The sequence below is a fragment of the Aythya ferina genome (genome assembly GCF_964211825.1).
Source record: "Aythya ferina genome assembly, chromosome: 2".
In the NCBI taxonomy this organism is placed as follows: Eukaryota; Metazoa; Chordata; class Aves; order Anseriformes; family Anatidae; genus Aythya; species Aythya ferina.
The window spans coordinates 76,359,991-76,385,545 of NC_140297.1; the positions used below are offsets into that span (position 1 = coordinate 76,359,991).

Below are 25,555 nucleotides of genomic sequence, written 5' to 3' on the forward strand. Positions count from 1 at the left end.
AAAACATTCTGTATTGAAAATAACATGAAGTACTTTGCACTAAGGAGAGTTAAGCTCTGTGGCAGAGAAAAGAACCCCATATTCTTTTGCAAACAAGGATGTTTTCCAAAATGCTGTGTTAGAATCACAGGAACCCTTACAAAGGGAACATCTATATCACAGTGTGGGTATGTGTATAAAAAGAACATACATGTATTTCCTGGAAATAATGACTGAATTAACTAGCTTGATTGTGCTTAGTAGTTCCAGAGCAAAAGTTATGTTCTCATACAATCGAGAACATAAATTGAGTTATTTGATTTATTTTAAAAACAAATATTTTTAAAATGTTACTAGCTTTTTCTTTTATTTCATAAGCTCTCCTATTCTAAAAATTTGAGAAAACTAAAAGTAAAGATCACTAATGTTTTGGGAAAGATTGCTATATAATGGAATTTCCAGAAAAGATAAGTGCCTTTGAATCATAAAAAGTTTAATGCAAAGAGTGCACCATACAACCAAAAGGATAAAATGTAGAAATTTTTCTCCTGCATATTCTACTTTTTCTCATTATTTTTACTTGTTATTGCATACTGTTGTGATAATATGCTGTGACATATTACCATACAGAGGTACAGAATTTATCCTGGCAGCTGCAGTGGGTGCACATCACTCCTGCACTGTAATTTCCATGAATCTTTGCAAAGTCTTAGAGGAAGAGGTCTGCAGGGGGAATAATTCAGTTGAGAAATACAGGGTAAATAAATAAATAAATAAATAAAATTTTCTGAATATTTGGGATCAGTATTATGTTCTTGTTGTAGGAATCCAAAGTGATTCAGTTTCACCATAACCCGTTGCAATTGGCTTCTGCTCACATAATAGATTTTGTAACTTTGACATTGTTATCTTAATGAAAGAAGACCACAATGACTATATATATTTTCTAATATTTATGTATACTTATTTTAATTAGTTACTTTGATCCTGTCACAGAGTAGTATAGTCTACAGATTAACATTATGATTTTTTTTAATTAGTTTTAAATTAGTGTTAAAATTTTCTTTAACTGGTCCTTTTTCCTTTGCACTGCAAGATGGCACTACCATTTAAGTTTGCCTTTGGTTACACACTAAATACTAGTTATAAAATGAGATCAATAATTATAACTTTTTAAATTATAAAAACATGTTCCTCAAATGTAAGTATTTGAAAGCAGAAATAAAAAGTGTTTCATTTTTAGAAGTGTCTTTGAACTTCAAAGTTGAAATAAGCGATATTTTTTTTCTGTTGTAGTTCCATAAAACCAAACAGTAATTTCAAAGTGTTGATTTCATTTTCCTTTAGTTTTATGTAGCCCCAAGGCAGCTGTAAGGCATTAGAAACAAAAAATAGTAAATTCTGCTTTTGTATGAAGTATACAAGCATTAAACATATATTTTAATGTTGTCTTATTTGGGGAAGTCTTAATACCAGTTTTCAAAATACAGTTTCAAAACCTCGTCTTTTATCTATCTGCATGCAAGTAGACTACAGAGCACTCTTCAGAATTTTTGTATTTCAAAAAGTTATCTAAGCATTTTTTTAGGTTTTCAATGCAGAACGTATTTGTAGACCATATGGATGGATGAATTTAATCACTAACACCTGCTTTTGCCTGCAGTTGCAAACTTAGGAAAACTTTGCTGAGGAATTAACCTGCAACAGTCACTATTTAGTGTTATCAATGAAAAACAAAATGCCATATAGATATCTGGGACTAAAATGATGAATACATCTGAAATAGAAACCAAAGACTGTTTTCACTTCGAAATGCAGGATGAAAAGGGAATACAGACTCCTGAAATAGAAAGGAAATGAAGCTACATTACAAATGAAAAATATTTTGTTCAGTATCTAACTTTGTGTGCACTTTTTTCTGGTAAGATCTCTATAGGTAGAAGGCATGCAGTCCTCTGTTGGTGAGAATACATAGGGAGGGATTCCTTAGGAACTGAAGGAATAAACTAAAGCAGTGCAAGAAATGGTGCTTTGTTATGAGACTGCAATGTTTTTGTTTCCTGTTGATTGCAGCCTTAAATTCCAGAGAACTACCTGTCAGCAGGAAAAGCAGCAGTTACCATTTTGATTGAGTTGCTGCTGACTGTCAGAAGAAATACAGCTTCTTTCTCTGGCCTTCTTTTTCCTTTTATTTTCAACAGCTGAAAATACCTTTGGGAGCTGGGAAATAAAAGGCTCATTGTTTGTGTCAGGGCACTTGCTCCCTGATGGAAGGGAGCCAGGAGGTGACCCCAGCATGGGCCATGCACTAGCAACGCAGCACCCCACAGCACAGCACTTGGATGTATGGGAGAGCAGGGTCCTATCAATCCCGCAGCAACAGGTCTTGTTGACAGTCCAGTGAAGCAATGTGAAGCAAGATTACAAGTCAGGTCCAGGCTCAATCCAGGAAATCCAAACAATAGTTTAAAAACAGGGCAGAGACAGGCACACCTTTGACTTAGTTCAGACTTAGTTTAGGTCCATGTGGACCTAAAATGGGGCTCTTGGACCCTCTAACAGGGAGGCTGCTGGTGAGGCTGGTCATTGTAATGACCATTGAGTCTGCAGGGCTTGTGAGAAACAAACAAAATGCAGACAGTCCTTTTCTGATAGAAGGTGCCACCTCTATTGCAAAAGAGCAGAGCTCAGTCACTGCCACCATCTCCTTAACTCTCCTCCTCCTTCCACGCAAAGCAGAGGAGCCATGGGGACACAGGCACAGAGGGAATGCTCTGATCATTTCCTCCATCACTTTTATCAGTGTGTCTCAGATTTATTGATTTTTCCCTTTGCAAAATAGGGGGCTTAGCGTCACAAAACAGGACCTACATATGTAGGTTTTTCCTGGCTTTTCTTTAAGTGCTCTTTCCTGGAATATACATGCAGTTCAGGGGCTCTAGTAAAGCCAATAGCAAATGGGTGGACTTCACAGAGTGCTTTTCTACAGATAAGTTTTTCTTTTTCACAACAAGCAATGAATCTCTTACTTTATCTTGCTAACTCAGAACATTGATGTCTTCAAATACATTACACAGGAAATAGTCATGTTATGGTTCATTCAGGGGCAACATTTGTGGAATTACAGTTGGGAGAGCCAAAGTTTCTTTGCTGCAGATGTCCTTTTCCTCCAGGAAAGGTAGGCTTGCTCTCTGTCTTTACCTTGCCTGCCTTAGTAAAGCAAGGAATCAGGAGCTAGTTATTCATTTTTTGCTAATTCTCCATCATAATTTATTTAAAAAGTAAAGGAAAGGCTTCAAAAGTGGAGAGCGCTCTTCCTTGTCTCCTGTTTATTCAGCGTAACAGGCAGCAATCCTCACAAAAAAGAATCTTCTTGAAGTCCAACTGCATTTGTTCACTGGTGACTATCATGTTTACTAAACTGAACAATTGGGTATCATTGGCATACTTTGCCACCTCATTAGTCATCTTCCATTCTAGGTCATTCATAAAATGTTAAATGTAAGCATCGGCTTTAGCACAGATCTCTCTGAAACCCCTTTTGTGAACACCCTCATTATGAAAAATGACCATCTGTTTCAGCCATCTATATTTACCTCTTAAGCAATTATTCATCCATACTTACACATACATGTATGAAGAATCTTTCATTACATAGCTATTTCCTTAAACAACCATTGAATAAAATTGCTAAATACCTTTACAAAAACACATTACATTGATCAACCTTCCTTGTCCACACTCACTGACTGAATATCCTGAGTGATCCCATAACTCTCTAGGATCAGTACCTGCTGCTTGTGGCCCTAGTAATATGTTTGGCATCACCAACAATATGGCAAACACTTGTGACACATTAAGCAGGCTGCTCATATACCACCCTCCCTGCATTTTTCCCACTCTCCTTGGCCCCACATTGTGGGGATACCAATTAATAAGGTTCATCTGGGTTGTCAGGGCACAGGTGGCTAATAAGGATGCAAGGTAGCACAGGTAACATTGCCTGCAAAGCCTAAGGTTGGGACTGTTGTGTCACAAGCTGGGTGACTGGAGTTTGGGTTGAGCTGCAGAGGGTCCTAGTGGCTGGGAGCTCACTGTGATGCGGAGCTCTGGAAATCCTGTGTGGCTGCAAGCTGTGCTGAATGCTAGGAAGCACAGGTAAAAGCTGTGCTGATTGCTTAAAGCTTTTATGTAACGATAACTCCTCATTCTGCCAAGGGTCCTTGAGGGATCCTGCCTGTCTTCCGTAGTCCTGTGTGACGCTCCACTAAAGATCTTCAACAGGTTTGTGATCCAGAGCCCTTCTGTCAAATTCATGTTGGCTGTTCTTCAATATGTCATACTTGTATGAGAGCCTACTAATTATATTTTTATTGAAGTTTCCACTAATTTGCCTTGCACATGCATCAGGCTTACTATTTTACAGTTTCCCAGATCTTCTCTGTGGCCCTTTAAAACAACTTCCCTGTTTTCTGTACCACAGTCCCCTCGTAGTTAGGTGTCTCTCTACACTAAATGTACACACCATAGCTAGAAGTTGCATACCACTGTTACTTCTTCATTCGTCCTCTGAAATCCTTGAGGATTCTGTGAAGTATATCTTCTTCTGTTGACACTTAGCAGCTGTTAATTTTTCCTTTTTTACATCTTTTACACACACTCTGACGTGAGACAAAACGTGGCAATGTTTTCAAGCTCCAGCTAAAATTTGAATTTGAAGACTTGATTCAGTGTTGATCTTTGTTGGACTATCCTATCTGTCATCTCACTCATCCTTTATCTTTTTCTGTTGTTAACTGTTACTTGGCATTCCATTGCTTCCATGTGCTAGCTCAGAGACTATCGTTCTGAGGAAGTCTTAAACCCCCTTGTTTTCCTAAGTTATTTGTGGGCATGCTACATGTAACCCCTAGTGCCTGGGGTAAAGTTTGACATCTTATTGTCATAGAAAGCTTTTATATGAATTTCATGTTCTATCCAACAGTATGTGATTTCAAATTTGCAAATATTATTATAAAAGCTGCTATTCTTGACTGCTGTTGCTTAAAAAGGATGGTGAATGTCTCCTGTTTCTTGCATTATAAGTCTTGGTGTTTCTGTCCAAGGTGGATCAAGCACGTATAGAGCTTGCTTGTTGCAACAATTCTTTTTGCTACTCAAAATTAACAGGGTAAAGAGAAGATGTTCACACTATAAATATTATTATTCAAACAATGATTTGCTGATAATACACTAGTTACCTGTAACCAAATAGTTCTGTAGAAATATTCAGAAGTACTTTTTACCAAGATCTGGTGTAAAGTGCACTGGCATCTTGAATAATTCAATGTTTTTACAGTATTTTTTGTTACGTAAATTTTTGTGCCCATATTGGTGTGTCTATAGGTTTCATAGGTTGCTATATTTCTTTTACTGATTAGGATTAAATTCCCGTTCATCATGTTTTATTTTGGGACAACTCATGGACTAGCAAGATTTCTTTCCATCTTAAGTAACAGTCTATTCCAAAATAGAGAACGCTGGATTCATGTGTATAGATCCATGTGTATGTAGACAACTGTCTGTGGACAGGCTTTACCTTCAGTCAACAGCAGACAACCATGAGAAGAGAGGAGCCAACTGCCAAACCTAAATGTAGTTTAGCCTCCTCACCCGAGAGTATTTTTTTATGGGACTGAGATTTGAACTCTTGTAGTCCTTTCACTGAACACTTCTGCCATTTTCCCCGTTTTCAGCATTAAAATAAGTTTCAGAATTAAGTCATTTTTATTTTATTTTTAGCAAAGAAATGATCCAAAAACTACAAACAGAAAATCATAATGACATCCCAGAAGAAGAGGATAGGCCACATATCACTTCATATTGTTAGTACTGGAATGAAAGCAGAAATATTAACTATTAACTAATATTAAATTAACTAAAAAAACTGGATCTTGACTTTGTAGTTAGTTATAGTAGGGCAATGGTATGAACAGAACTAATATGATTTCATCCCTTAAAAATAAGAAGAGATGCAGAAATATTCCTTAGTGTGGAAAGATAAAAAAAAAAAAAAAAAAAAAGTAAGATGAATAAAATCATGTACATGTATTACCATTTCTGGCAAGCAGTTACTGGCTTTGATCAATGCTAAGAAACAAAATGAGCAGAAGCTATTACATTTTTATTCTCTGCTTTGTTAAATTGATGAAAATACTATTTAATCTACTCTACATCTGGTACAATTATATTTTTACAGAGCTCTAGGAGTGCTGTCAGGAATTGACAGAAATACTTAGTCTTTGACAATTTAGTTCATGAATATTTTGATATCCTCTTTTCAGACAAGATTCTACAGGATTTTTTTTCATGTACTTTATTTCCAGTTTTGACATGTTGTAGACCAAAGCCTGCACAATCAACAGGGCAGACATCTAGCTTGAAGTGTCCTTTTTGTGCCCTTCCAGAATTAAAATTGAATACATATTGAAGCACTACTGTCTTTCTTGTAGCGGAGTGCTCACCATGTAGAGTTTTCTGTTTCAGAGGAACCCATAGGCCTTAGTTGCGACTGCAATATACTAACAGGAATGAATGTCTGAGCTACCTGTCTTCTTTGGGTCATTCAGGTTTACCTTTTTAGGGTATTGCAACTTAGTTTCTGTGGCAGAGGATTGCCATTCCATGATTCAGTAAAATCTCAGCTGCAGCTACAGTTGTTCATACCTCATATTTTAAATAATGGTTTGGAAATACTTCCTGTCTTCCTGTTGTTTCAGAATTAAACAAAAAGAAGAAAGGAAAATTCCCCAAACTCCCATAAGCATTTAATATCATCTTAGAGTCTAATATACTGGGTTAGTAGAAATGTTAAAGGAATGCTACCCTTGGTACTAGAATAATAGTGGAAAACAAATGAAGAATAAATGCCAATTAAAGAGCCTATAAGTCAAAAGTCTTTCCTGGGGTACATAAATGTTAGCTTACTTTTTGGGATGTCCAAATAAACTTAAGTGTCAGTGTGATAGTGCAGTTGAACAGTATTTGTATCAAGTCTCTGGTGTGGAGGTTGCTAGACAATAGGCAGGTGAAAATTAAATGCACTATTTGTACTGAATAGTATTCATTGTAAGTATTGGAAGTACTATAAATTTGCTTCAGTCCTACAATATTGAATTACAATCACTTGTTTTTAATTAATGTTCTTAGCTTAAATTCCAGTATCAGTTGTCCAAGAATGATAATTGAATTTAAATTCATATTTTGAAACTGCAATAAGTAGCATAATAAAGAGCATGGACTTATTTGAATGTGGCCAAATGTGAATTATCTTTCATATCTCTTTGCTTTGTAAGTCCCTAATCATATTCTTGTGCTTTATGTATTGTGGAACTAAAGGCATCTACAAAAATGCTAAAGTAGCAGTCTTATCGAACCAATAAATAAAAATATTTGTGCTTCTCCAAAACATTGTTAGGTAGAGATACCAATATAGTTGGAATATCTGAGCACCTAAGTGACTTGAAATGACAAATGGCTGAAAGCATACAATACTCATTTCAACTAACAAAAGCTGTTTGATCAAAATTATTGCAGTTTTCCACTATAAAATAAAACTCTGAATAAATTAAAATTTCTATTTAAAGTGGATATTTTGTCTTTTGACAGAAAGTTCTGAAAAATAATGGTCAAGTTATAGGCCCATATTATGTACCATATATTAACAAACATCATTAAAAATGCAAATTCAAATATAATAAAGTCAATTTTAGAATATTTTTATGGAAAATGTCAGGAAGTTGTCTTTCCTATTTTCTATATAACATGTGGATTAAGATTTTTGTTTTTAAATGATCATCTTTGTTCTCTAGTGTTTATGTGCTCATTTGAATACCTTTTAAGAGCTTTGATCTAAAGGTGTTTTAAGCAGAGAAGATTACTGATATAAGGTGCTCCTGTAACTAATTGCTTCCATTGTTAGTAAGAAAAAATACAACTGTGTTTGTTTGTTTTTTTTTTAGCTTCACCTTCTCTGTCACTAGATCATGTTATGGATTTGCTTGCAGTCTGCCAATCTTAGTAGTAGAAATGCCTCCCAAAGATTATTATTTACAAATTCTGCTTCTGGATAAAATCAGTATACTGAATGCTTTTATTTTTTCCAGTGCACAACTTCTTTTTTTTTCCATACTTCAAATAATTCTCTTTTCTAAACCCTCTTGAGTATTTTCACATCCTTTTGAAGTCTGAATACTGAATCTGGTGACAGTACTTCCATATTCACACATCAAATGTGTAAACTGGAAAAGCCTTATACTTGTTCCTTACTGTATTGTTTTAAAATTGTGGCAGGACTGCATTTATTTGCCAAGCAATATGAGCTGTTTTGACCAGAATGTGTCACTGAAGTCCTGATCAATTACTTATGAACACCCTCCACCCTCACCTTTTCATTACTTACCTCACATTTACATTACTTAGACCATAAATTTGACTTGTGTCTTGTTTCCAGATGGATGGCTGTAGCTATCCATATTTAAAGTAAGTTTCCTACATTGTGCTGTCCAATTAGTCTTTATCAAATATATGTGCTTATTGAATTTCCTCTGGACTTAGAAGGCAAGCTGTAAGCATACCTTACTTTTCATAATTTATCTTTAAAAATAAAATTAGTGTGCTTTCCCTAGGAGATCCTGAGGAGAAGTAGACAATAAGCATGGCCATGCTGAGTTATGTGCTTGTGATACAGTAACAGATAGAAGACCAACAGCTTTAGGAATAAGGAATTTATCTATAAAAAAAAATAAATACAGTAACAAATGCAAATCAGCAGCACAATTACCCAGATTATTTCAGTAGTATAGTTACCTAAGAAAAAATGACAGCAAATCCACTAATTCACTAATACTGAGCAAAAATTAATATCCAGATATGCAAAGACCTCTACAGCTATGGTTATTAGGCAGGGTGGCAGGAAGCAGGGCACAGCATCTCCTTAAGAAACTCAGTCCAGCCTGCAGGATGAGGCAGTTCCAAATTTCTCAGTCAGACTGTCCTCTCTTGTTGAGTTGCAGAAGCAGTCTCTGAACTGGTTAACTACTCAGCATGTCCCACTTCTGTTCCTGTTCTCTGCTGTCTCTTTTCTTTGTGTGCATGGCATATAGCATTGCATAGTATAAAGCAATGCTATCCCTAAAGAAGTAAAGAATGAATGTCATACATGCAGTCTGATGCAACAGCATATGAACATATATGTTCAATGAATAGTTTATGCAAAAATCTGTGTGGAAGTATAGAATATCAAGAAAAAATGATGTGCCAAGGTTCTAGGTCAGGGCCACTTTGTAAGTGGTACATGTGGCTGCAAGCTTATCAAACTGTTCTGCAGTCTACATGGTTGGTTTTTACCTGCAAAACCTAAATGGCTTAGCAACCATTTTTCCTCTGAGTTTCTCCTCTTCCATAAGTACCGCTACTACAGACAGGAGCCAGGCTCCAAACTGGCAGACTCAGGGAGGTGTGAAGGTCGGGGGAGAGTTAAATGCTCATGGCTTATTAGTTGTTCTTAGTTTCACTGAACCCTACTTTTAATAGTGTGCTTTTCAGCTCTAACTAAAGCAGTCTGGACTTTTAAAAAAAAAGCCTTTTTAAAATTTATGTAATATAAACAGCTTTGCCCATTTTAAACAGCCCTCCCCAAATTTCAGGCTGTAATTCTTTTATCATAAAAACTATTCAGATTTGCTGTAATGTCTTTTTATTTTTTAATATTTGTTACTGCTACAAGTTTAATTTTTACCAATTAGTATTTACATCAGAAGTTTACTTTTGATGAACTTGCGTTTTTTTAATACATGCTTCTTTTCTACCATAATATTTGTTGAATATAAATGTCTATGATATTCCACTTGTACTCTTAAAAAGACTCAAAATTGTCCAGTTAAACGTAATGTTTTCCTGAACTGTACATTATTAGCTTTTTCTGTTTATTTAAACCATCAATGTCAGACATTCATAGCTATTAACACTATAATATTTTGTTATATTTTCTTTTAATACTTGGTGTAAGTATATATAAATATTTCTTTCTCTGACTTATATAAGATGCCTTGGTAACTTGACTAGAAAACAGTCCACTAGTTTAGATGGCGTGCTATTATCTTGGGTATCTTTTCAGAAGTCTTTAAGGATCTGACATTCAATTGTTCTTTTCTATTCCTTATATTGTCAGACTTATACTGCATGTGATTATTTTATTCTCTGATGACACGATTATCTCATTTTAGACCAAGCTTCAGCAACCATTTAACAATAGCCAATAAACCCTGATGCAAGTTACATTTAATGGAAAGAAATAAAACACAGCTCTTGGAATCTAAATTTAATTTATAAGAAACCATTTAATCTGCAAGAAATATTTACCTGGCGATGTGTTTTTACATATTGTAAATCTCATTATCTGCTTTAATGCTCAGCAGAGCTCTTGTTGTATAGTTAGTTTTGACAGACTGTTCATTCTACCTCAAAAAGAATTATTCTAGGGGAAAAATAGCATTATGTGTGGTCAACATAATTTATTTTAGTATAACCCTTATAGGTACTTTGATTTCTTTTGCTAGAAAATTCTCAACCATGTCAGAGAAGAGATGTGAAGAAAATCTATTAGGTTTAAGAGAACAGGTTTATCTTTACTGTTGCATGACTATTGTCTTACAGAAGAGCTGTGAATGTCACCTAATCTTAACAAATCACCTTGGAAGTAGTTTGACCTTAATAGTAGCAATTTTTTAAATAACATGTAGTCAAAATTCTTATATACTTGGTTTCATCTCATTATGTTTAGCTGTTGGGGCCTGAAATAATGAGATAATTAACACTGTGGATCAGTCTTCTATCTTGCACATTTGATTTGGGATATACAAGAATATTTTACTTCATTTATTTATTTTAATTAGAAATAACTTGACAGCCACTTCATTAAGAACATTCTTCAGCATTCTTTACAGCTCATTTCATATACCTATGATTTCTGTTCCTTAGAAAGTCATTTAGGCCCCAATTTAAAAATACTGATTCATCCATAAATCAGTGTGTAGCAAATGAACAAGAGAGAATGAACAGTGAAAGTGTTAATTAAGTTGTATTAAAATAACACATAGAATCTTGGTCATCCTCCATAATTTAGAAATAATAATAATAATAATAATAATGTAGTATGATAGCTATTCAGGCGTGTTACTTTTTAGGGGCTCTGGCATGGGAAAGCATTTCAACATATTTGTAAATTTTGCAGATTCTTACTTACCACATGACTACATATATTCTTTTGTGAGTTACTGTCTGTCAAACTGCAAGCACAAAAATATGTCAGATACTTTTAACCTTGAGTACATAATGAAATGTCTCTTTTCCAAGGAGTTATAATGACTTAATATAAATATTAGAATATTCTGATGGAAAACATGAGGCTTATCTTTTAACACCTCTGAGAACTGTCTAATACAATATTGGCTCTGCCTTAACCCTTCTTTTACAGACTTCATATATACACCTTAGAAATAAGGAATGAGTTTGTAATGATATTCAAACTTTCATGTGCCAAATAGAGTAAACAGTGAAACTATGTAGTGTCTAATTTGAGGCATTTTTAATGTGTGGACTTTCTGAAATTCTTATATGTTTAGTACTAAGGATAGTGTAAACTTGCTTGCTGATTGAGAACCCATTGGCAGTTCACAAAATCATACATGAAGTAGTGCTAGTGGTTTTCTTTGTTTGTTTTAATTTAACATAGTATACTAAGTTAAGGTATTTAGTTGTGGGCAGTTCTGTTTGTTAGACTAATAATGTTAACAGTATATTAAACACAGTTGATCAAAACAAACTTTTATTTTAATTTTTAAATGCATTAAAATAAGCATTTTCAAACATACTGTCTCTGCAAGTATTAAATCATTGAAAATGGAATGGAATGAAATTTTCTAAGATCTGTTTTTTGTTTTTTTTTTTTTTTTTTTGAAGAAGTTTGATTGAACAAAATGACCTTAATTTTGAATTGCAGCATTGTTGTATAATTTCCTTGTAACATCAGCTTCTCAGACTTCATACTATTGTTGTTAGAACTAGATATTCCAGACATATTTTTAAATGTCATTGAAATTCCATTGTTAATATATTATTGGCAAATACTTTAAAATATTAATTATGTGGAATTGTTCAAAAAAATAATGATCAATGGCTCTTATATTGGCATTCTCTTATAGCCACACATACAGAACCACCACAAATTAAAATACTTAAAAGACTCAGTTTTGCCATTATTATTCTGTCTGCCAAATATAAAATGCAGGAGATCATGTTTGAAGAGGATTAAATAGTTTTCATAGGGCAACTAAATATAATTCAGATAATTTCTTGAAAGTGAACATTAGCCTTTAAAGGTTATTGTGAGTGGGATATTCCAGTTGAAATAGCTCTCAGAAGCGTGTACTTAACTGGCTATTCTTTGTCAAGATGGTGCTTTCTTACTTCAAAAATTACTAGATTAATTCCATGAGGACTTTGAGAGAGGTATGAAATGAAGGAACTGATTTTGTATCTCTTCTGCTCTTGACCCAAATTAAAGAATGAAATCTGAGTCATTAAGAATGTGTTAGATATGTATTTTCAAATATGCTCTAATGTCATCCTGTTCCACTGAATAGATTTTTTTTTTACTTCTCTTACATTGTTTTGAAATGTTTTTCAGTAAAGGCGGGTATTTTGACCAAAGACATGCTTTTATTTTTTAAGCTGCTGAAGAAAAAATTTTCAGGTGATCTTCTTAATTTAATCTTGCATTGTTTGTTCCTAACATAAATGTATATATACTTAAATATTTGTATTAAATACGCTATGCAAATAACATCAATCAAAACACTTAACTTTAAAGCTCACAGTAAAATTGCAGAGAGCAAAATTGGCTCCAAAAATGCTATTTGTATAAAAGGAATGATTAAATAATTAAAAATAATTGCAGAAAAATGAGGAGAGGTTCTACTGGGTTTAAATTCTTGAACTTTGTGTTGGGTTCTAGGCACATGCATTTATCTTCCTTGATATTTATCTAGGGACTTGCATTTATCTTCCTCAATGTTTATCTTCCTTATGACAACAGGCAAAGGTAAGCAGTTTGGAAATATAAATAGCATTTCCAATCAGAAGGCATCTATACAAGTTTTGCTTGCTCATTTAGCATGTTAAAAATCTGCTTTATTTTAACAAATAGGTTTCAGAAATATCCCATTAAGAACAGCTGTATAGGTAAGTTAAAGTAAGTTAATTTAAAATGACTAAAAATACATGCCAACAGATGACCAGAGTTTGTGTTTTTGTCAAGCGGGTTTTCCATATTTTCCTGTTTCTGCTTATGCTGCAGACCACAGAATCCTACAATGGTGTGGGTTGGTAAGGACCTTAAAGACAATCTCATTCCAGTCTCCTGCCATATACAGAGACACCTTCTACTGGACAAGGTTGCTCAAAACCCCATCCAACCTGGCCTTGAACACGTCCAGGAATGGGGCATCCACAGCTTCTCTGGGCAACCTGTTTTAGTGCCTCACCACGTTCATAGTAATGAATTTATTTTGAATATCTAATCTAAATCTACCTTTTCAAAATTTAAAGTTATACTCCTTTGTCCTATCACTGCATTCCTTGATAGAGTCCCTCTCCAGCTTTCTTGTAGGCCCCCTTCAGATGCAGTGAAAGAGGTTCTGAAATATTGTCATGACTGAGTAGAATATCTTCATTATTGAACCTAGCTAGATTTTTTTTTTTAATATTTTAAAAGCATAAGCTGTTAAATTCTTTGGAATCCAAATTTGTTTTGTAATTAATGAGTGCAGAATTGGCAATCACTACCATGTCTAAAATTGCGTAACACTTTTGTGTTACTACAATATTTTGTGCTAAGACTGATTTATTTTGTTTTTGTTTGTTTCTTCCACTTTAGAGCATAGGGGTTATATGGAAGCCTTACTTTATATATAAAATGACATTTAATTCTCTACAATCAAAGCAGCTCAGAGCTAAGCTGAGCTAAATTGTAAAGACAGAAAGAATCCTCACTGGAATGGGCCTCAAATATGTGAAGAATACTGCTTTGGATAAGAGCAAGTTAAGAATATCTTCTCCTTAGCATGACCATATTTGTGGGTTTGTTGGGTTTCCTTTTTTTTTTTTTTTTTTTTTTTTTTTTCCTGCTTTGAACCCTGTCTAGTTAAACAAAAGGATATTTTAAAAAGGTTGTATCAGTATACTTAATACTTAGAATGGGGAGTGCAAATGGGACCAGTGTCTCCAGGGCAGAAACATTTTGAATTCTTTGGCACAGTAGTTCTGCCTGGGGGAGGAGATGGGGTATTAAAGATGTGAAGGCAATTCTGTTGCTTAAATATAGACAACTTATGCTTCCTTATGTGCTCTAAAATAGTCATTTGCCCCTAGCTGCCTTTCACCAAAAGCTGTGGGCTTCCTTAGATAGTGCCTAACAGAGCCTTTCAGGTGCTTTGTATCACGAACCAAAGGGCACCACTAGCCCCACCTATCCCTGCCCTGGCCCCATGGCAGCCTAGGGGCCATCAGCCCCTGCCCCATTGATGGTGCAGTAGGGTTGGGCTCAGGCTTCCCCACAGGGAACCAACTGGGCCTCAGCCAGTCCCTGCCCCTGGGAGGTGCCTGGGGCTGGGGCAGCCCTGGTGCTCTGCTCCTGGTGGGGCACTGCAGCAGGCCCTGCCTGGCACACCTGGGGACACCCCACACTACTGGTACTTGGCCCAGCCATTACCTGCTACCTATATGCAGTGGCATGACAGGTTTAAGAATTCAAAAAAAAAAAAATAAAAATAAAAAAAATCAAATAGGCAAGGCCAACTTGAAGCAATGTGATGATTTTTCTTCGTTACTCAGGTTTTGAGTTTTTGACTAGTGATAGAAGTGTGGACATTCCATAAGTGCACTTTAGCTATGTTGTAATCATGTGATTTGAGTGTGCCAGGCTGTTTTCTTGGGTAGGATCTCTAAAGCAGCTTTTTGAAACAACAGCAACAACAACAAAAAACAACCAATGAAACAACAGCAACAAAAAAAAACAGGCTACCTTTCATAATAATATAGAGTAAAATAATTGACCTAAAATTTTTGATTTTAAGTGATCACACAGTTCATGCTGTGTGACAATATTTTCATAATTTTGTCTTCTGTGACTAGTGGTGTTCCCCAGGGGTCGGTGCTGGGTCCAGTCCTGTTTAACATCTTCATCAATGACCTTGATGAGGGAAGAGTGTCCGCCCTCAGCAAGTACATGGATGACACAAAGCTGGAAGGAGTGGCTGACATGCCAGAAGGCTGTGCTGCCACGCAGCGAGACCTGGACAGGCTAGGGAGATGGGTAGGAGGAAACCAACTGAGGTTTAATAAGAGCAAGTGTAGAGTCCTGCATCTGGGATTGAACAACCGCATGTATCAGTACAGGCTGGGGGATGACCTGCTGGAAAGGAGCTCTGAGGAGAAGGACTTGGGGGTCCTGGTGGACAACAGGTTGACCATGAGCCAGCATGGTGGCCAAGAAGGCCAATGGGATCCTGGAGTGCATTAAAAGGAGTGTGGCCAGCAGGTCAAGGGAGGTGATCCTCCCCCTCTATTCTGCGCTGGTCAGGCCTCACCTGGAGTACCATGTGCAGTTCTGGGCCCCCTGGTACAAAAAAGACAGGGATCTCCTGGAAAGAGTCCAGCGAAGGGCCACAAAGATGATACGGGGCCTGGAGCATCTTCCTTATGAAGAAAAGCTGAGAGACCTGGGTCTGTTCATCCTGGAGAAGACTGAGAGGGGCTCTCATCAATGTGTATAAATACTTGAAGTGTGGGAGACAGAGGGATTTGGCCAACCTCTTTTCAGTGGTTTGTAGGGACAGGACAAGGAGTAATGGCCACAAAATGGAGTACAAGTTCCACACCAACATGCGAAAGAACTTCTTCATGGTGAGGGTGATGGAGCACTGGAACAGGCTACCTAGGGAAGTTGTCGAGTCTCCTTCTCTGGAGATACTCAAGGTCCGTCTGGAAGCCTACCTGGGCAGCCTGCTCTAAGGAACCTGCTTTGGCAGGGGGTTTGGACCCAATGATCTTTTGACGTCCCTTCCAACCCCTGCAATTCTGTGATTCTGTGATAACTGCTTTGTAAAAAGAAACTGAAGGATGTGAGTAAATTTTGTAGCAATACTTTTGTTTTCAAGATAGCAAGGACCAGAGAAAACTGCAGGGTTATGGAAGGACCTTATACACTGAGTAAACTTCCCATGCCACTTCAATGTCTTCTCAATACATGTAAGTTATAAATAATATGTGAAAAAAGCAGTTCAATGTAAATGAAGAACTCTAATTTGATTGTGTTCTTTTAGGAATACGGTCTTCTGGATAATAACTTTATGGAAATTTCATCTCTGTTCAGCAGTAGTCCAGAAAATAGATTTAGACTTTTTTAGAAAGAAGTAAGGAACAAACTGGAAAACATTACTAGGTCACTGATAAACCCATGGTTCATCTGCATTCTGACTACTGTATGCAAATAGGTCACCAGCCTCATAAAAAAATGAAAAAATAGAGCTAGAAATCTTTAAATAAGGAACAAAATGATCACAAAAATTGAATGGCTTCTTTAAGAGGGAATGCTGGATTTTAGCTCTACATGATGAAGACAAAAACACTGGGTGTAGATAAGACGTATATAATCACAAATATATTTAATTATAAAATAGCTTTATAAAATACTGATTGGGCCGTATAAATCCCTCTCTGCATGACTTCCATCATTACTTCTAACAGTTTCTAGGCCTCATTCACCACTGGAAGTGAATCCTTGCAGTCCTAAGTACACTGAAATGACCCAGGACAAGTTTATGCATCTCCACAAGATGCATAAACTTGCCACAGTGATAACATGACAGTAAATACCATTTATAACAGAACTGTCACATTTTTATATCTGCATATCTAGGAATCCAATATACTTCACTTTGTGAACCAAGTAATCTTAGAGTAAGTATAGAGGTAAAAACTAAACCCTAAGCAATTGCTATCAGCCTGAATAAATGCTGACAGACAATCAGTAAAGAATAAAACTCACTGAACTTCCAGAGGGGAATATTGTTCAGAAGACAGTTGTTAATCTTTGTTAATCTTTGATCTCTCAGTCCTGATTTCTCAAAGGAATCAAAAGTCTTTATCAAAATAATTGTTGGAATTAAAATTCATAACTCTTCTGGATACTAAAATCCAAAGTTTCCATGAAGATATTGTTTTTGTACCATCTTGTCATTTTCCTCATACAATCTTGAACCCATTAATCTTTGTGTTCCACGATTTATAAACTTCTCTCTTTTCCCAGAGATAACTACCTTGACATGCCTCCATCTTCTTTCTCTCTGTCATTCTCTCCCCCTCTCCCCTGTCTTTCGAACATTCATAGGTATATCACGTGTGTTTTCTTTTACAGATGATCTAAAGAATACAGCTCTCGACCTCTGCTGTTCTATGATTTGCAGTAGGCACCTAGGTTTGTAATCTGACTATTTTAGACCTGAAGAAGAGTTAGTGTTCCTGTAAGATTGATTATTCTTTTTTTTTTTCTCTCTTCAGATATACATGCTGGTTTGATATAAGGTATTATCTTTATCTAAAAGCCTTGATCTGCCTTTTTTTCTTGTCCAGACTTCCTGTAAGATAAGGTAGAAAGTAGTGTTCAGAGGCAGATTGCAAAGGCAGATATATTGGTGAAAAGACCTATTTATAAAGACCTATGGATAATGTAGAGCACTTAAAACACGTTGGTTTGGCAGTAGCAAATCTACAGACCACTTATGGCTGGTTGCATTATCAGGAAAGGTGCGTAAAGATTAAGTCACAAGTGAGAGTGGCAGGAAGATCTCCAAGAGAGATATATTCATTATTAAAGATTACAGATTAAACATAAAATGTTTGTTATTGTAAAATAATTAATAGGGATATGACAGTTTGTTGTTTTTTTTGGTATGTTCTCCTTCCTTGAAGCATTCATATATGGTTGTGAAACTTAGAAAAACTGGCAGAATCTGGGGGATTACAAGTCCTCACAGGAATATTTTTTTTGCTTATGTGTTATGGGTTTGCATAATTCCAGTATTAATAAACAGGCAGCTTGCCGTTAGCATTCTCCAAAAGGCTAATTTTGTTTGCAATAGCTGCATCACTATATGTGGAATGGATTTTAAGCATTAGGCCTGATTTCACACTGGCTAAGAGATCCTACTGTCATGCTTATGACTAAGTTAGCAAAAGCTTACAGAGCTTTGATGTGTTATTTAATATTACCTGTGCAGAACCTCAGCCTTGAACCTGGCTTATTCTTAAAACACATAATTCTCTCCAGCTACCGAAAGGGGTGGAGGATATTAGCTAATACTTGCTGGGTAAAAGACTTTATAAGGACAACCAACATATGCCAGCTAAATCCCATTTCTCGTTTTGATCATGTATTCAAACTGTTGTACTGGGTAATGAAAAGGTAGCTTGCCTAGCTTTGTGTAAGGTAAGCAAAACATCAAATGTTTACTACAATGTTCTTCCTGGTCTGTTATGTCTTTTCTCTCAGGTTGATTTTTTTGCCCCACTTTTACAATAACAGGAGTGCTGGGTTATAGTATCTTTGCTAATGATCTTTTTAGTGAAAGGAAAATGAAGTTAAAGATGATGACTACTTAAGATTAGCATGTCTAAGTTAGACAGATGTATTAAATTATTTTATATAGACTCTTTTCCTATATAGTCAGCTGTAAAAGTGTCTTGCCCTATCCTATAGTAGAATCCTTCAGGAGATCAAGTGCCAGTATTTTCTTTAACTTTTTAAAGGTATTTAAACTGTACAATTACAGAAATATATACTAATGTATTTGGAGTAATTGAGATGAAGGACTTTAAGGGGCAATATTAGAATTAGAATTGTTGTCCATTCTAAGAATACACCCTTCTCACACTAAAAATTAAATCATTAGCTCCTAAGAAGCCCAAACCACCTCAAACTGCAACAAAGGCCAGGAAAAGTAGGCAAAAAGGAAGGTATGCTAACCTTAAAATTAGGTCATAAAAAAGAAAATAAAACCCCAATCTATTTTTTTTAAACAAGTGTATATGTAAATATATATAATATATCTTAGCATGTATCTGTGGCTGTTGAGCCTTTTTTGCTGAAATAATTAGTACTATTTTAGTTGTTAGCATAGGAAATTCACAGACTTTCATTTGTAGTGTTGAATTAATATGTTCTTAGCTTGGTATGATCTCAAGAAATTTAAATGTAAAGTAGGATGCACATACTATGTGAAGGGTATAACAATGAAAGAAAATTAATTCTCATAATATCACTAGAAAAAGGCTTTGAGATGTGATAAAGGAATAAAAATTTTGTGCCTGCTTACAAAGTCATGAAAAAGATTGAATAGGTGTGATAGATTAGAGAACTCACAAGTCCTTTTCCTATTTCCAAGTAAAACAATTTCCCCTGTTGGAATTTCAGAGATGGAATTGTACTGCTTCTGTTTGCTTGGGATAGGATGAAAGAGACAGGTTTTACTTGATCACTAGCACAGCTTTGAAAACAGAAATGCTTGTGTCTGCTGTTGATTTTCATTTCATACATGAAGAAAGAGGGCATCCTAGCCAAGTAGTTATGTAAATAAATTATTCTTAATATACTGTTGTGAATACAGTTGCTAATAAAATAGCATCCACTAAATTTTACATAACATTTGGAACTAAATCCCATATTTCAGTTATGCAAAATTAATTTGAACTGTTGGATATGAATTTTGAGGCAACTGTCAGAATCATGAAAAGGAAATTGTAAAACTAAAAATAAAGTCATGGTGAAAAAGCTTCAAATTTAATTCTGCAACCCCCAAAGTATAACAATATAGGTGAGAGTACTATGGTATTATTTAGTCTTTTATTAAAAAAGAAAAAAAAAAAAAAGAAAAATCACATTTTAGAGGGTTTGGGGTATGACTAAAGTCTCTCTTGTTGTTTTTTTGTTTGTTTGTTTTTTCAGGATTATTTTAATTATTTGATCTGACTGGAAGGATAGATTGAAATTGAGCAGACTGAAAGCACAGCTACTGTGACAGCCCTGCTGAAAGACGTTTCAGATACTACTATTATCTTTTAGTAGAAGGAATTCAGCCTTGATTTAAAATTCTTCTGTCAATGTCAATTAAACTGAGACAACACTGGGATTTCATTTTACTGGAAGTCTTAAAAATCATTCCTCTTTAAACTCAAGAATTACCACTAAGGACAGCATCTGGAATAGATCAAGATTTTTTCTCTTGTTCTTAAGATTGCAGCCTTATCACACACCAGTGATAGTGTGTCACAGATACTCCCTTCTTCAGGTGAAAGTAAGGATCTCTTCTCTGTTTATGGCATCCACCTACGCACAGGTAAGAGAGCAACTTTTTTTTTTTTTTTCCCATTGTGCTTTCATAAAAAAAGAAAATCAGAGATTTCACAGGGAGGCTTATGGGAGAGGTCAACCTCCCCAAGAATCCTGACTGCTTGCACTGTTTTTTGCAGAACCACAGTGTGACAGAGGGAGGGAGGGACATAGCATCCTTGGAGCAGGTGGCTCAGAGCTGTGTCTTGTTGAGAGTTGAACACCTACAAGGATGAATAATGCACAGCTCCTTTGGGCATCTCATCCCCAAGTACAGCATGTGTGACTACACTGACAGTAAAAATGTTTTTTTTTTTTTTCCCCAAATATCTAGTCAGAATTTTTCCGTGTTCTAACTTGTGGCTATTGCCTCTTGTCTTATCATTGTACACCTCTGAGAAGAGTCTGCCTCTGCTTTTTCTGCATTCTTTAATCAGTTAACTACAAAGAACAATATGGTTTCTCCTTTGCTTGCTCTTCTCCCAGCTGAGCAGAAAGTTCCCTCAGCTACTCCTTGTGCATCCTGTGCTCCAGTTCCCAGGCATCCTGATAGACTTCTACTGGACCTGCTGCAGTGTGGCAATACCTTCCTTATACTGGGGAATCCTGGACTGTACGCAGCACTCCAGATGCAGTCTTGCAAGTGTTAGAAGTGAAAGATTGCCTCCCTTATGGTGCTGGCTACATCCTTGCTAATGTAGCTGAGGATATTGCTGACTTTCTTTGCTTCAAGGGCAGATTGCTGGCCCCTGTTCAACTTTTTGTCCACTAGGACCTTCAGAATCCCTTTCATCAGAGTACACAGCCAGTACTGGTGCTTGCTGTTATTCCATCCTGGATGGAAGGCCCAGAGCTTCTTGTAGTTCCTGTCAGCCCATTTCTCCAGCCTGCCCAGGTCCCTCTGAATAGCAGCCCTGTCCTCCAGCATATTGATTGCTACCCACGGTTTGCTGCTATCTGAAGATCTGCTGAAAGTGCACTCTACCACATAGTTCAGTAATGAAGATAGTAGACAGCATCAGTCCCAATACTGATCCCTGAGAGACCAGCCCTGATGACTTCAGCTTGGAGTTTGGCTTCCCTTACTCCATACCTACACATGCCGGCAACATCCTTGTATTCCTCCCAAGTAGCCCATCCCTCTTTTGACCTCTAGCATACCTCTCTTGAATTTGAGCTCAGTCCTCCTGCCTCTGCAGATTTCTGACGAAGAGCCTGGAATCTCTTCTTTGACCTCCCCTGATGCTGTGATCACTTCTCCATGCAGCTCCTTTACCTGGCAGCTCAGTGCCTTGGCCAGAGCACACCCCTCAGACAGAGGCCCCAGAGCCTCTCTGCAGCAGTGGCCAAAGGCCACAGCCATTAGCATCAGCCAGCACTCGAGCAAGTGCCTTGCAGGGTGGTGACACCATCACTGCACCATCTCCACCCTCAGGATGAGCAGCGGTGGTGGACCTTGTGCCTTCCTGTACCAAGCGCTGTGACAGCAGTGACTGTGTCTGTCGGCTCTCCCTGAGCTTAAGCCTCCCAGTCTGGCAGCCAGGAGTCAGTGTGTCCCAGCAGCAGCCGGCACATTGGGCAAATCCCCAGCAGAACTGGCAGCAGAGTCTGCAGCTGCTATGCAAACTGAGAGCAGCAACCACAAACAGCAGCTGCAGGAGTCTCCCCAGGCACCCTGTCTGGTCTCACCAGCTGACCCACACCTGCTTACCATGATCCCCAAATCACATCCACCACAAACAGTATCTCCTGTGCTGGCCCATCTTGCTTCTTGCAAGATTGCAGACATGTCAGAGCCTGCTGTTGCTGTTGGCACAACTCTTGAAGCAGGTGCCTCCAGTGAGGCTGACCTGATCATTGCAGCCTGAAAGGCTTCTTACACACAGGGCTTAGTCTGAGACACACAGCTCTGATGTGACAAGTGGTAAAACAATGTCTGATGCTCATTGAGTGTTCTGATCAGGCAGTGACACTGAGAGGTGGCAGGATGACGGGGCGTGCAAGGTAGTAGGTAGGTTTTACAAGCTTACTGAATACTAAATTTTGCCTCAGTGTTTAAATAGCCATGAAAGTAGTTTATTGGCTTATTCTTTCCCAAGATGTATTTTCCTTCTATATCTTAGATGATAATAAAAGCTATAACGTTTTGCCTACAACAGGTTTTAAACTTTAAAATGTTGTTTAGCAATGACTCCATCCAAATATTACTACAAGCATAAATTTTAAGCACTGTGTGAGTTTGAAGGTGATTTCTCATTCTCTGTGTGCGTATGTGTTTCTCTAAATACAAGGACAACATGATCACTATCTGTATATTTTTCAGCATGGGATACTTTTCCTTCCCCACCCCTCTGTTTTTTGCTCTACCTTTTGAACTCACTGGAGAAATTCAACATTTTTTCAGGAGTGCCAAGATCTTGGAAATAACTCTTTTTGTTATTTTGTTAAATTGGACAGCTGAGAAAAGGAAAGGTTGCAACTTGCGTACATGGTATTAACAGAAGAGAGAATCCATAACAATGAATGGCATGCCCTTCTATAAAGATGTAACCTGGGGAAAAGCATCACTCATAGCTGAGGCCTATCTCAGACTGTCACAGTAGCCATGTGACACAAATCTATAGGAAATTAGAGATCAATAGAACCAGTACTGCAACTAGTCTGTCCCCTGGGACTGACTGTCCCTGAACGTCCCATGTTTTATTCAGTGTATATATCCTTGCCTAGGTGAAAAGAGTTATAGCTTTGTGCACCACCATTTAGAACAGTGAGCAGTGAAGTCATCTGCAGTACCTGCTAATAGATAGGCTACTTAAACATGTAGTGCTTTAAATAAATACAGCTTGTCAGTATTTATCAAAGGAAGCAGAAATAATGCAGATGGTATTTTACTGGCACCATTGACCCAGCACTTACTGACACATTTATTGGAAAAGACTGTATAACTGGAGCAGAGGGATTTTGTCATTAAGTATGCTGTTGCTTACTGCATAAAATTTGTTATATTTTCTGGAGTGAGGTCCTGTGCCATCCATATCTAATTTTTTAGTTAGGAACAAACAAACAAGAACAGACCAAAATTAAACATGAAAGGAGGAGTTTTACTAGAAGAGAGTCAACCTGACTATGATTTAAAAAAATAAAGCTCATCTGCAGACACTTTAGTTTGAGTCAAAAATGTATCATATTGGAAATAATGTGGAGGACCCTAGGGCTTTTTTTTTTTTCATCTTTTTTTTTTTTTTTCTTGCACTGTAATATGTTCTGATTCTAGAAGCATCTTCCTCTAATTCCCCTGTTCCCCTCCACCTTCTAGTGCCTCTAGTCAACAAACCAGTGCTCTCACAGATGGCTTTTTGCTTAATTTCTCCCTTACCAAGGCTGTTCAGCTAAACTCTAGAATAAATGTTAGCTGGTTAGCCAGATTGCATCCTGCTGGCAGGTTGCTGCTGTTGCTCCCCTGAAGATCAGCCTCTGACTCAGCTCAGTTTTCAGACTCTGCCTCCCAGTGCTTTTGCAACTTTTAACCCAAGCCTTCAGCAGTTCCCCTGACAAATGAATGTGCTGTTTTTTTTGTGTGTGTGCTGCTTTTACTTCTGTTTCCTTTGCCATTGTTACCACCAAACAGCTTGTTACTTTCCTGCTGTGTGAATTTAGCTTTTCCACAGCCTCATAGGCGAAATCAGGGCTTATGTGCTGTCTTAACAGCTAAAAAGTAAATAAATTAAATTTAAAAGTGTCAATCTACTTCAAGCAGTCAAGAAATTTAGCTTGAGATAATGTCTGGTGCTGCCTGGAACAGTGTGAAGAGGTAGAAATTGAGCAGCTGTAAAGCTGCTCTTTGGGCTGGGAACAGGTAATAAGGGTCAGGGCCTATGATGTTACCAGTGGGTACAGGTACACTGGAAAGAGCACGATGAACTGTGTGTGACTTACAGCACCCAACAAGCTATTATATAGTTATAACTGCTTAGCCAGTCTTTTCCTATTTATGATTTTAAAATAAAATTTCAAATAAACTCCCCAAATTGTTTCACTCTAAGGGTGTCTGATGTGATATAAACCTGATAAACATTTGTTTAAAATAAAATAAAATAAAAAAGCCAATGAGCATTTTAGACTCAGTTTAAAGTACCATAAGAACATAAAAAGTCTGCTACTATCATTGGGGTTTTGTTGTGAGACTACGTAAAGTGCTGTGGAAGTTCTGTTGTCATTTGTTTTTACCCAAATCTTAATTGCATATTTGGAGGTTATGCAAGTGTTTGATCATGAAAATTCAGGATTTAAACATAATGAGTATATCAATTTTTTTGTTTAAACAGTAATGATAAGTATTTTAAGCTACTATTATTTTTTTATTTTCTAATTGTAATTGCTCTATCTATACCAACATTTTTTTTTGCTTGTGTTGTCAAAGCCTTAACAGAAATTGCATAAAAAAAAAATAAAATATACCTTACTGTTATTTATCATATGCAAATTTGGGAACCTTGAAAAGTAAATCTTTATACTTCAAAACAGAAATAAGTAGTGGTGGTAAAAAGAAGTATCTAATATAATTGCACATCAGGGAGACTACTGCATTATACAGGGATACAATCACAGTATTTTCTGGGAAAAAAATAAAAATCAAGATCTGTAAATATGACAAGACTCTGATTTAAAACTATTTTAGTATATATATTTTTTACTTTCTTTCAATAATGTGCATTATAAAAGTACTCTGCAATTCAAAACACTTATTTTGTTTGCCAGGAACGGGAATCTTCCACATGAAAAAGCAAAGCTGCAATCTTCCAATTTAATAATCATAAAGTCTTGATAATCACAGAGATGTTAGAATTTTATTGATGATGCATATGGCTCAATATGTGCTATTGCTTTCTGTGCCTAAACCTGGATATTTGTTATAATGTTATTTATAGTTTAGCATAGGCTAATTATTTTAAAACATTTTTGTTAATCTTAGAGCTCTTTTCAATGAAGACTTTCAATGCTTACTCAAAATCTAGCTGTCATCAAAGACTGATAATTTTTTTTTTTTCTGATATAGTTTGTGTAGGTGTATTAGAAACTAATGCAAGGAAA

The 25,555-nt window shown here is 36.5% G+C and overlaps 2 long non-coding RNA genes across 2 annotated transcripts in view; one reads left to right on the top strand and one right to left on the bottom strand.

Moving 5' to 3' along the window:
• The window catches only part of LOC311432904, a 587,624-nt gene that overhangs the window by 221,368 nt on the left and 340,701 nt on the right, over positions 1 to 25,555 (bottom strand). The window lies entirely within an intron of this gene.
• On the top strand, positions 3,914 to 25,231 carry LOC311430716. The gene is made up of 3 exons (XR_014688969.1): positions 3,914 to 4,263; positions 20,081 to 20,471; positions 20,951 to 25,231. It is a non-coding gene; the product is annotated as an uncharacterized lncRNA (long non-coding RNA).